The 11,517-nt window shown below is 37.2% G+C and overlaps 1 long non-coding RNA gene across 4 annotated transcripts; it reads right to left on the bottom strand.

The window, feature by feature from the left end:
- Positions 1-6,542: 6,542 nt before the first annotated feature.
- Positions 6,543-10,152, bottom strand: LOC110886478. 4 transcript variants are annotated; one of them, XR_004869919.1, is made up of 5 exons: positions 10,029-10,152; positions 8,920-9,353; positions 8,317-8,445; positions 8,163-8,209; positions 6,543-7,494 (listed from the first exon to the last, which is right to left on the bottom strand). It is a non-coding gene; the product is annotated as an uncharacterized LOC110886478 (long non-coding RNA). The 4 variants fall into 4 exon arrangements; XR_002562833.2 differs by lacking the exon at positions 6,543-7,494 and having other exon boundaries at positions 7,525-8,209; XR_002562832.2 differs by lacking the exon at positions 6,543-7,494 and having other exon boundaries at positions 7,525-8,445.
- Positions 10,153-11,517: the final 1,365 nt, after the last annotated feature.

Genomic DNA, 11,517 nt, shown 5'->3' with positions numbered 1-11,517 from the left:
AAACATGTTTTGTAAAATAAAGGAATTATGAAATTCCTCCACTGTATATTACGGGGTTTATCCCGAATTATAAATAAATAAAACTCGGGCATTTTCAAGTTTTAAAACGATCCTGATAAGACTTCCGCTGTAAATATAAATACCACGGGTTTTCTGTCCCGCGGCTCCTGGACCGGGTCAAACCGGGCACGGGGGCCGTGACATGGGTATATTGTAACAACTCTCCTAAAATCCTTAAAACACCCTTATATGTCCTAAAATACACCCCGTATATGAAAAACGGCCCCGAAATACCTTTATTTTTATTAAAAATCGAATAAAACAAAATTTTAATGCCTATGGCGGCCCGCGACGGACACACCACTAGGGTGTCGCGGGGCGCGACGGCTATTACTTGTCGGAAAATCCATTGTGCGACGTGTCCGGGTTCGTGGCAAGTCTACTACCTGACTCGGCAAGCCTAAACCCTACCTACAGGTGGCTCGCGACTCGCGACGGGCAGACCTTAGGGCGCCGCGGGGTGCGACGGGGTCAATGATCAGGCCTATAAATGGAGACCTCAGGCTCAGTTCACAAATCGCTCATTTCTCGCAATTCTCTCTCAATTCTCTAAATAATAGAAGTAATACTCGGGCATTATACCCACTAATTAGCGAAGCTCTGCCTCGTTGTAAGTATTATAACCCCCGGTTACGTATTAGTTACTCTGCCCGATTGATCTAGAGCTCCGTAATGCATGTCGAGGCTCTGTCTAACTCAGTCGTTGGAGTTCTGTCTCGGGGGGAGGGTATAGCTAATGTAAATTGCGTTATTATACTAACTTGTGTGTATTGTTTAATTTAATAGATTATAACCAGGAAGTCACCAGGAAATACCTAAAATAGCAAAGTGAGTAATTCCTCTTTTTGTAAACTGTTTTTACAAAATCTCAATTATTTTAAATTATAATTAACAGTGATTGAGTATTTGTGATTCTACAATTACTGTCGGTATGTTGGGATTTTGTATACATTACTTGTTAATACACTGTGAGTAGTAGCATGACCACAAGTCAGGATTGACAGTACCGTGTGTGATAATTAAAGTAGATGTAAACAAATGTAATTGCGGATGCCCTTGCGGATGCCCTCAATGCTCTAAAATGATAAAACTTGTTTTGATTAAACTGGGATTCACTCGCCAGTATTTCTTGCTGATAAAACTTTTTAAACGCGTTTCAGGTAACAAAATGTGAAAGCCAAATAGAAGCCAGCTGGAGAGCACTAAAGGCTTGGAAAAGTGGCTATAAAAGTTACCTAAACAAGAAAGAAGTTTTATTTCAAATAAATTAGGGTTTATCCCTATAAACATGTTGTAATGGAAATTTAGGTTTTTCCCATGTATTTATTATTATAAAATTGTGGTGTTTTACTCTGATAAACTATTTCCTAACTACGGTCCTGATGTAATTTACGCTGCCAAATTAATAAACACCGATACCACCAGCCCTGCGTGCCGCGGCCGCCTGCCTCCCGGGGCAGGGGTCGGGGGTTGCGACATATATTGCAAATATCGAATGGATTAGCGCAAGTGCTATGTAACGCGACCGATGCACAACAATCAAAAAGGGCTTATTATAGCTTTAAAAAATAGAAAACACATGAAACGCAGAGTAACTCGAATTTATGCCATTGAATGGAAATATATTATATTTAATGACACTCGGTATGGTATGTAAAAAAACATATTATAGTTGCACTGACTCATTTCCCAAGATAAGTTTTCGTCTAAAAAGAGATCAACTCGAATTTATACTGATACCTACATAAAAATCCGCAAGTCAAAAGTTATTTTTTTTTTCAAGCAAAAGAACAAAAGGGGCAAAGTCGAAACTCAAAGAGGTTAACGACAAATTAGTTCTTTAAAGAAAAATTGGCAAACAAAAATCATTAAAAAAGTTACATCTAAACGTAGATCAACTCGAATTTATACCGACACATACATAAAAATCCGTACCTAAAAACTTTTTTTTCAAGTAAAGGAACGAAAAAGGGTAAAGTCGAAACTTTTGAAATTCAAGAAGATTAACGACAAATTAGTTCTTTAAAAGAGAAAGTAGCAAACGAAAGTCACTAAAGAAAATAACATGTTAAAAACACATATTACATATGGTGCATGGGTAAAGCTAGAAGATTAGAAACATGAGGGATTAAACGTTGACCTTTGTAAAGCCAAGGGAATAAAATTGCAATGTGGCGAAACTTTGGGAAAAACGTAAAACTAAGAGAAAAAGAGTTAAAAATGTAAACTTTGAAAGTATAGGGGGTGCCAGTAAAATGAAATAGGGGCTAAAAATACTATTTTGCAAAGTTGAGGGTTAGATTTATTATATTATATAGAGTAAGAGCTAAAAATATTATTTCTCAATGTTGGGGTGGCCTTGTATTTTATTGAAAAGTAAAAGGGGTGGCCTTGTATTTAATGAAAAGGGAAGGGTCGGTGGCGTCTTTGTGCTTTAAGATTATGTAGAATTACAATATTTATCTTTCTATGTACACATCATAACAATAGCGTATGATGTATCGTAATCGATTTTATTTGTTGGTTAATAGTAGTGATGTGTAACATCATACGTCAATTCGTTCATTTGTTAGTATATCGTTCAAATCGTTCATATGTCAAAATTAGTTTAAATGGTTAGGTTTCATACATGTAAAGGTTGCCAATTCATGTTGCGAATGATTAGTCGATTCATTTTGGGTTTGAAGGGAATGAATTTGTTAAGATGGATATAGATTTTGGAGGGAAAAGGACAATTTTAGGGTTGTTAAACAGTTGGAATAATACTGAAAGCACATGGACGCATATTACAAAAATAAAAGGGTAGTTTTGTCTTTTTACAACATTTTTAAATGCTATCTAACGTTCAATAGGCGGAAGGAACACATTTTTAAGTATGAAGGTTGCGCCACAATACCACAAGAATGCAAATTGTAATTTCCTCTAAAATTTGCATGTAAACGTAGCTAAGTTTTCTTTCTATGAAATGTAATAATGTAATTGTAATCTAACACTACATCTGTAAACTAATATTAATTCACACTATCATTAGTTCGAATTTTATTTTCTAATATTTCGAATTTTATTTTCTAATATATCATTCACATGTGAATTAACATTAAGTCATTAATTACAATATTTATCTTTCTATGTACACATCATAACAATAGCGTTTGATGTATCGTAATCGATATTATTTGTTGGTTAATAGTAGTGATGTGTAACATCATACGTCAATTCACTTTGAAAATTTAGCTAAGTTTTTATATTCATGTATTATTGAACTTAATTAAAATTCACATAAGTTTTCTAAATCAAATTTAATTGTAACATAAGAGTTTCACATTTAAATTTTTAATTCAAATTGTATTTTCTAATATAACAATCACATGTGAATTAACATCAACTAGTATTAAGCCCCTCATGTTGCGGCGGGTAAAACTGTGCGAGGTGGCACCATCAGTGAACATCAATACCGGAAAAGCTCGTAAAACAAAATAAATTAAAAACGAAAAAACTAACCGAACGAAAAGTAGATGTAAAAACGCTGAACCACGTCCGCCCTTTGCGTCGTGTTAATGCGTAAAACAGGAAAAACAAATGTAAAAACGTTGAATCACACCAACACGTTGCAGCGTGTCAACTCACAAAATTTAGACCGAAACGTAAAATGAAAAATTTGTAAAAAATGAAAAGTATAGGGGACCAGATTTGAAAGTAGAAAAGCGTTGAGATTAAATTGTAAAAAATAAAAAATTATAGAGGGTTAAAAGAAAAAAAAAGTAGAAAAAATAAAAAAATCACAAAACATGATATACAACCATGAATGCATGTCTAAGCATTATGTACAACACTATTATGCAAAATAAAAAACCCACTAAACACAATATACACAAACAAATTATATATAAATAGACTAGTTGACTATTTGAGTCTATTTGAGTTTGTGAATTTGGCCACCATATTTTTTGGTTCTTTCATACTTTGCCACAAATATTTTTTTGGGTATCTAAAGTCATACGGTGTGGAGCTTAGAGAATGCATGGGAAAGTCCGGTCCTGGGTGGGAACACTACCTCCTCGGTTTTGGAGAAGGTTTTTTTTTCACCGGTGAGTCGGGAGTCAACACCGATAGCAGGCAAGTGGGGAGGAGTTCTTTTTTTTTTCAAGGTTTATGTGTGTGTTTTGTTTTTATGTGGAGGGCCGGCCCAACAGGCTTCTAAACCTAGGTATGGGCTTGGGCCTTCAAAATTTAGGGCCTCCGGTTTTTAAGAATGTTTTAATGTATAGTATGTGGATTAGGCCCAAATAATAGAAAAAATAAACCAGTTTCTGAAGAAAGGCCCAAAGATTTATAAAAAGGCCCAATTTTGAAAGAATCTAATAGTGCTGCATCATAGGGTGTATGCCATTATAGTTCATCGATATTCAACAGCATGCTGATGCGACGTTCCAAAATCCACGCCCAATAATGAATCGTTCATCCTAAAATCCCTAAATCGGGGCCGCCAACATCGTTCGTACCCAATGGCGTCGTTAGGGATTGGTTGAGCTATGAGAATTTATGGCCGAATTATTCTTAACAACTAGGAACTCTTGGCAATTGATGTGTTTGTAACATGAATCATGAGCAATGAAGAAGAGAAAAAGTACCTGATGAAACAGTGGTTAACCAAGAGAGGTTAATTCACTGGTCTCGTCAAGTAGGGTTAATCCCTTCTTTCCGAGGATCGGTGGCTGGATCATCCATTGATCTGTCTCCTGCACAAGGGAAACACACCGTGACTCGTAACAAGGAGGATGGGGTGGGTGGTGCTCCTTGTTACCACTCTCCGGCGTGAGAATCAGTAATTTGCTTAAGAGCAAAGTGTGTGATAGTAGTAGTAGTAGTGAGAGAGTTGATAAGCGATACCTCAAACCTGGTCCAGGATGGGTATTTATAGCCGAGGAGTGAAGGAGGGTAATTGAGTAGCTAGGCTGACAACGCGCAGCCCCTATGCAGGTGTGTCAGGCTTGTCGGTTGTGGAGGTGATGCCACGTCCTGCTGCGGTGTCAGTCAGTCGCTTACGTGTGGGCTGACAGGCAACTGTCATTGGCGCCACTTGCTCTGTGGTGTCAGTCCCACTTGCTTCGTGGGCAGGATGCAGTGTCGGGCCGCATCGCTGCTCGCGGTAACTGTGGTTGTTTCCGCGTCCTTGCTTCAGTCAAGATATGTATGGGATGCGGTGCTATGCCGCATCGCCGCGTGCGGTAACTATTGTTACCTAGATCCCTTATCGTGACGAAAATGGTCATAGGATGCGGTGCTAGGCTGCATCGCCATGTGTAACACCCATTTTCATACACAAGGTAAGTCTTCTCATCGCTTGACTGATTGGATTCGACCGTCGCGTTCGTGCGTGCCCGCACGGACGCAGATAAGTTCTTGCCGGTGGGGATTTTTGATAAGGGTAATGGTCACTCGCGACCATGTTGGTGCGAGATCTGGGACCATACCCCTTCAAGTCCCTGCAGTCTAGTGTTGTTTCCTCTTGCAAGTTGCATGTGGGAGGAATACTGGACTATGAGGTCGAGTTGGTACTGTGGAAGTTGGAGCGGAGAAGATTCTAGGCCAGACCGGTGGCTCCTGCTTCAAGTAAATCAAGTTGGGGATCTGGTAGAGTCGTGTGACGTCTATTTCGTACCGGTGAGTATTTTCCGTCTGATGCGGAATTCTCAGCCGAGAATTTTGATCCGGTAGCGTGGTCTACCTTTTTCTGATGTCATCAGGTTTGATTGCCACCTGTTGGTGTGCCGAACCAACCTTTGAGACGGTGACTGAAGATGCCAGTGTCCGCAACTCTAGGTGTAACCTTTGCGGTTGCGGATGCAATGCTTTAGGTGCCATGCTGGCGCTTTATGTTTATCAACTGGACATGTAATGATGATCCCTACTTTGTGGGGTGTTCGTTTTCTTCCAGTTTAGCTCTCAAGTAACCGCACGTCCTTTGCGGTTACCTCGTTCCCTTGTATCGTTGGCCATGTTTGGTCGAACAATGTGGGGGAGTTTGCGTCATTGCTGGCCGTGTTTGGTCGAACAATGTGAATCGTTCAGTTGAACTATGGGCAAATAGACATGGTTATAGGCATGTTAGTGCCCACCATTTTTTATTCTATGTGGCCCATAGATGGGCAAACAGAATCATAAGCAGATTTGTTACCGTTGTTGCTTGGCTTTAGCAACCGTCTCAATTTCTCTTAAAGTTATTATCTTTAAGTTTATTTACAAAAATTCGTTATTTTGTTTTTAATACTATTCCTTAAGTAATTATTTATTTACATGTTATATGGTTTATAAAAGGTGTGCATTCTATTTAAATAATATTATATAACTACATATTAAAAATTTTACACTTCAAAAGTAATATAACTTTTTATTGGTATATACTTTACGTTGTTAAATGGTAACATATAAGTAACTATAACTAAAGGATAAATGTGCATGTTATTAAAGTTGTCTTGATTTAACTTTTTTTATATAACGTAATGTTGTTTAGTTTTTTTCTTTATTTTAGTAATATAAATAACTAGTCTTAGGCCTCCGCGTTGCAGTGATTGGCGTAAGATTGTGCCACCAACGTTGCAAGAGGCGTAAAACAATGCTAAGTACCAACCGAACAACGACCAAAACCGGGAAAAACGTAAATAAAAACACGAATTTCTAACACCAAGTGATTCATGTGACGTAAAACGTAGACAGAGTTGAAGTTATACCAACACGTATTAGAAAATTAGGGGTATAAGAAAACGTGAGAGACCAAATGTGACCACCAAATACCGTGCTAAGTATCAACCGAACGACAAACAAATTAGAGAAAAATGTAAAACAAAACTAACATAAAATAATACCACTTAACTTATGTGGCATAATTATAAAAAATCAAAATTTTATAGCAAAAATAGAAATTCATTTTACTATGAAAAAAAAAAACTAATACAAAAAACAAAAAACACTATTCATTCATTCAAATGTTATAAATTAGTATATACTAGATGCGTGTCCCGCCGCGATGCGACGGGGGCTTTAGCATATGTTGTCAAACTTTTGGCCATTTTATTTACAAACTTAGATTGCGATATGTACAATTGTTGATTGTTTACATTTGATGACCAAAATTAACAACCAACTATTTAACCTACTAACGACATATAACTTTTTTCGTTAACATCGTTTGCCCTAGAAAAGCGCGCTATAAGCACGTCTACTTTAACTTCTTTTTGGCGAATGCTAATAAGCACGTCTACTTTAACTTCTTTTTGGCAGATGCTACTAACCAGTTCACTCAGCTCATTGAGTTGGTTTTTAATTATACAGTCAGCTCATTGAGTTGGTTTTTAATTATACGATCCGACTCTCTAATCTCTTGAAGGAGATCAGCAAGCCTTTGCAACAAATCCGAGTGCAACAGGAAAAAAACTGTTGATAGTAAACCATACTTGAGGGCCATGAAAAAAAATAGACTTCCACACCTCAACCGTGTTCAGTAAAAGTACACATATCAACCACATGTGTAAGTTTTCTGTTAAAGTTAGTTAACTTTTTGTGATATTTCAGTTGTGGGCTCTTCTTTTGAAAATATAAATCATGTACCCAACAAAATAAACAAGTCAAAAGGTATTCATCTTCACATTATGATTTGTGGTCTCCAAATGGGTCCACATCATTTTCTGCAGCATCCTTAATGCAAGGGTTCTTCATACAAGGATGAGGCATTACCCGACAACGTAATGGCACATCAGATTGGGAAACGTAACCCTGCTTGTTTATGTGAGGTTCTAGTGCTGCTTGATTATAAATTTCACTTGCTACTAGTAAATCATCTTCCAGTTCCAAAAGTGTTGTTACAATGGAACATGGTTCGGATATCTCTCAAAAAGTACAGTTAACAAATGAGATTTCCAACCTACCTAAAAAAGTTGGAACATGACACCTATAATTTCTAAAGCTAACTTTCCCACTTCTAGCAATAAAAAGCAAACGGTGTAGACTTCAATATAGTAATTGTAATAGAGCTTGCATACAAGCTATTTCAAAAATAAAAAGCTATTCAAGTATTAGAAAAAAAACAAATAAAAGTAGCATACCTGATACATCCACCTTCAGTTGTAGCAACAACCATTGTAGAAAAAGGCTGCAACAAAGATGTTACCATACATGACTAAAACAGGGGTGTAGGTATATAGAGATGTATGGGTTCGGCTGCAACCCGTACCAAAAAAAAAATAGTGTTATATATACATGTATTTTGACATCGAACCCGTAGAAAAAGTCGATATTTAGTGATAGACAATCGATCGTTCTTCCCTCGAAAATTTCTGAACCCGTAGGAAGAAAATCCTGGCTACGCCAGTGGACTAAACCATAACCCTACCATGAAAACCAAAAAAAAAATTATACCTTCCCTACAATACAAAAAACATTGAATTTGATGAAACAACAATTGCAAATATATAACCTAAGATATCCCAGTCACTCCTTTCCTCTACACCAAAACTTATACCATCCTATCTTTTGTATACAAAGAGTAGTAATTCTATATGTGCGTTGCCTCGAACATGGTTTTGGATACAAACACAATAAACCGGGCTGGCCCGTTAAGTTTCTATCAAAATATTAGAAGTACGCTTAAAGTACAATCCTACATCATTTACACATGACCATTTGTTGTATAAAAAGTATCAGTTCCCCATTGTCTTGATAAATAAGTACATAAATAAAAAACATATGCAGTTGCAACAAACAACAGCCTAAATAAAATATAGATTCATAATCTATTAACAAACAACATCCCAAATCAAGACTCGTACTAAGCAGATCTAACTGAAAATAAAGCACACATACCTGAACCGGGTCACCAGAATCTTGCTAAAATCTCGACGGAACCCTAGCAACGCCGATCTGTTGAACCATATCCACCGCCATCAGTCATTTAAGCACACATGCGTTCTCAGATTGTCGTCTGATGTGACAATTCAACCATCCTAAGCCATCGACCTACTCTCCCTTAAAACCCTCTATCGTGACTCTCGTTAATCGTCTACGGAACCTTCATCACTTACTAAGTATCGTTGATGCCGGAGATATGGCAGCGGTGGCGGTGGCGGTAATGGTGGCGCCGACAGAGGTGTGAGGCGGAGGGATGGCTCTCTCTCATGTGCATAAGTGTGGGTGAGGTGAGACGTACAGGTTTAAACCCTCTCTTCTGGAATATAAAGCTTCTTTTGGAAGCTTACAACTCAAACACCACAAAGTTTGAGCCAGCACGCTTGACAAACCTAGTATTATGATCACTACCAACATTATTAAATACATCATATTCTCGAAGATATTTTCCCCAAAGAATCAATACCTAGTTACCTATCGACTCTGTAAGATCAGATTACTATGTTATTATACATCAATGATTCAGCAACAGCTTTAATAAAACCTAATGCAAAATACACAACGATCCAATGCAAAAAATAAAATTCATAATAATAGGAACCGATTTTCGATTCTCTAGTGACCTAGCGTTACATAATCGAAGTAATTTGCTGAGTAACAAACTGAAATTAGGAGGAAACTGAAACGCACAACCTCAGCAAACTTAATGATGATTCAATCTTACGAACAAATCATACAGCAAATCGGCAAAACTGAAGAACTCTGAACCCACCGAATCAGAGCCGACCTTAACATTTAAACTCTAGTTATACGGTCGATACCAACATTATTACACAAATCATACTCCTGGACATATTTTAATCCCTACAGACTCTTCGAAATCAGTTAAGTATGTTATCATACAACAACGAATTCAGCAATAACCTTAATCAAACCTAATGCAGAATACACAACGAATTCAGCAATAACTTTACACCATTATCATTGTTGTATACAGAGCAAAATGTTATCAAGACGAACCGTAAGGGAAAGTACATGAACTATAATCTTAAACAAAATGAACTTACCGGATCTTTGTCGGAACCGTAGCCTTGTCCAGAATCTGTTTCTGTCGGAACCCTAGCCGATCAATTTTTTTCTGGCAACCATATTAGTCTATCCGATCATCGCCATATACTAAACCGAACCCACCTGCAAGAATAGAAAAACATAGATAAAAACCCTAATTTTGAAATAACATCCGTCATAAAGAAGATCTGGATTGAAGGGTAACTGGCCTTGAGGGGAAGGAGCGCCGACTGCCGTTTTAAGGTTCGGCGTAGTAACTCATGATGATGATGGTGGTGACTGGTGCCTGGTGGTGAACTTTGTTTGACGGAATTGTGTGTGGGAATGGTGTAGTGACTCACGATGATGATAGAGAACCCTAGGTTCGCCGGAATCAGGGTTGTGTCCCCTGTTATCTTCACCACCGCGGCGATGTTGCTGCCGCGACGCCGCCTAGAACCACCGTTGCGGGGCTCCATCTACTTTATGGTCTCTCCCTCTTCAAGTCTCTCTTCCCTGTTGCAGGTAGAAAAGGATGTGTGTGGATAACAATAAAAGGTTAGAAAAGGTAGTACAACATTTTAAGCAGAATGTACCAACTTCATTGCACCGAATTGTTGTAAATTAGAGTGTATATAAATAGATAATGTTTTGTATAAATTCTGAATGTACTTTTACAATGCTCTTAATTTATCTACAGTGTATATAAATAGATAATGTTTTGTATAAATTCTGAATGTACTTTTACAATGCTCTTAATTTATCTACGATATGATAAACGTGTTACTCAGATGGGTCAAATATAGTTGGTTTTTACTTTTCCATGAAGTAGGAAACTGATACTGTCTAAACAATATCGGTATCGGTATTCGGTTTTATGTTTTCTCAATGTGGCAGTACATAATTCGCTGAAAACAAAGTTGTATTCGCAAAAGAGTATTTTTTTTAGCTATTGTAAGCTATAGCGAATGTCGGTACTGTACCGAATTGAGCTTATGCCGACCGAAATTCCGCCGCAAAGCACTACATAGTTTGTGAACGGTAATTGGTTTTTAATACTTTTATTTTATGTTTCACTTTCACACCTTATATTTTGAATAATCTATGCCTTCAACCCATATAATTTTCTTTTAATTAGTTTTTCTCTAACAACTTCGTACTATAACAATTAAAAAAGTCTAAATACATAGATGTGTTTAACTTTTTTGACATTCCGTTATAAACTTTGTTGAAACCAAAGTTTTATTCAAAGTACACTATTTTTGAGGCACTGTAAGCTAGCGAGTGTTAGTACCGTGCCGGTTTCGTGATGAACTGTAACACCCCAAAGACATAAACCCGTGTATTATAAAGTTCAAAGAATAGATAAACAAGAGTTTACCAACTAGGAATTTAACCTAGTTAAATTCAAAGTCTTGAATTAATGCATGTTATGGTTAAAATAATTAAAACTAGAGAAAATCGTAGTTAAAGGGACTAAACTTGTCAAAACTCAAAGTTATGTTACTA

Source organism: Helianthus annuus, chromosome 10 (genome assembly GCF_002127325.2).
Source record: "Helianthus annuus cultivar XRQ/B chromosome 10, HanXRQr2.0-SUNRISE, whole genome shotgun sequence".
Classification (NCBI taxonomy): domain Eukaryota; kingdom Viridiplantae; phylum Streptophyta; class Magnoliopsida; order Asterales; family Asteraceae; genus Helianthus; species Helianthus annuus.
Note: the sequence above shows the minus strand (reverse complement) of the source record. Positions and strands in the feature narration are given on the sequence as shown.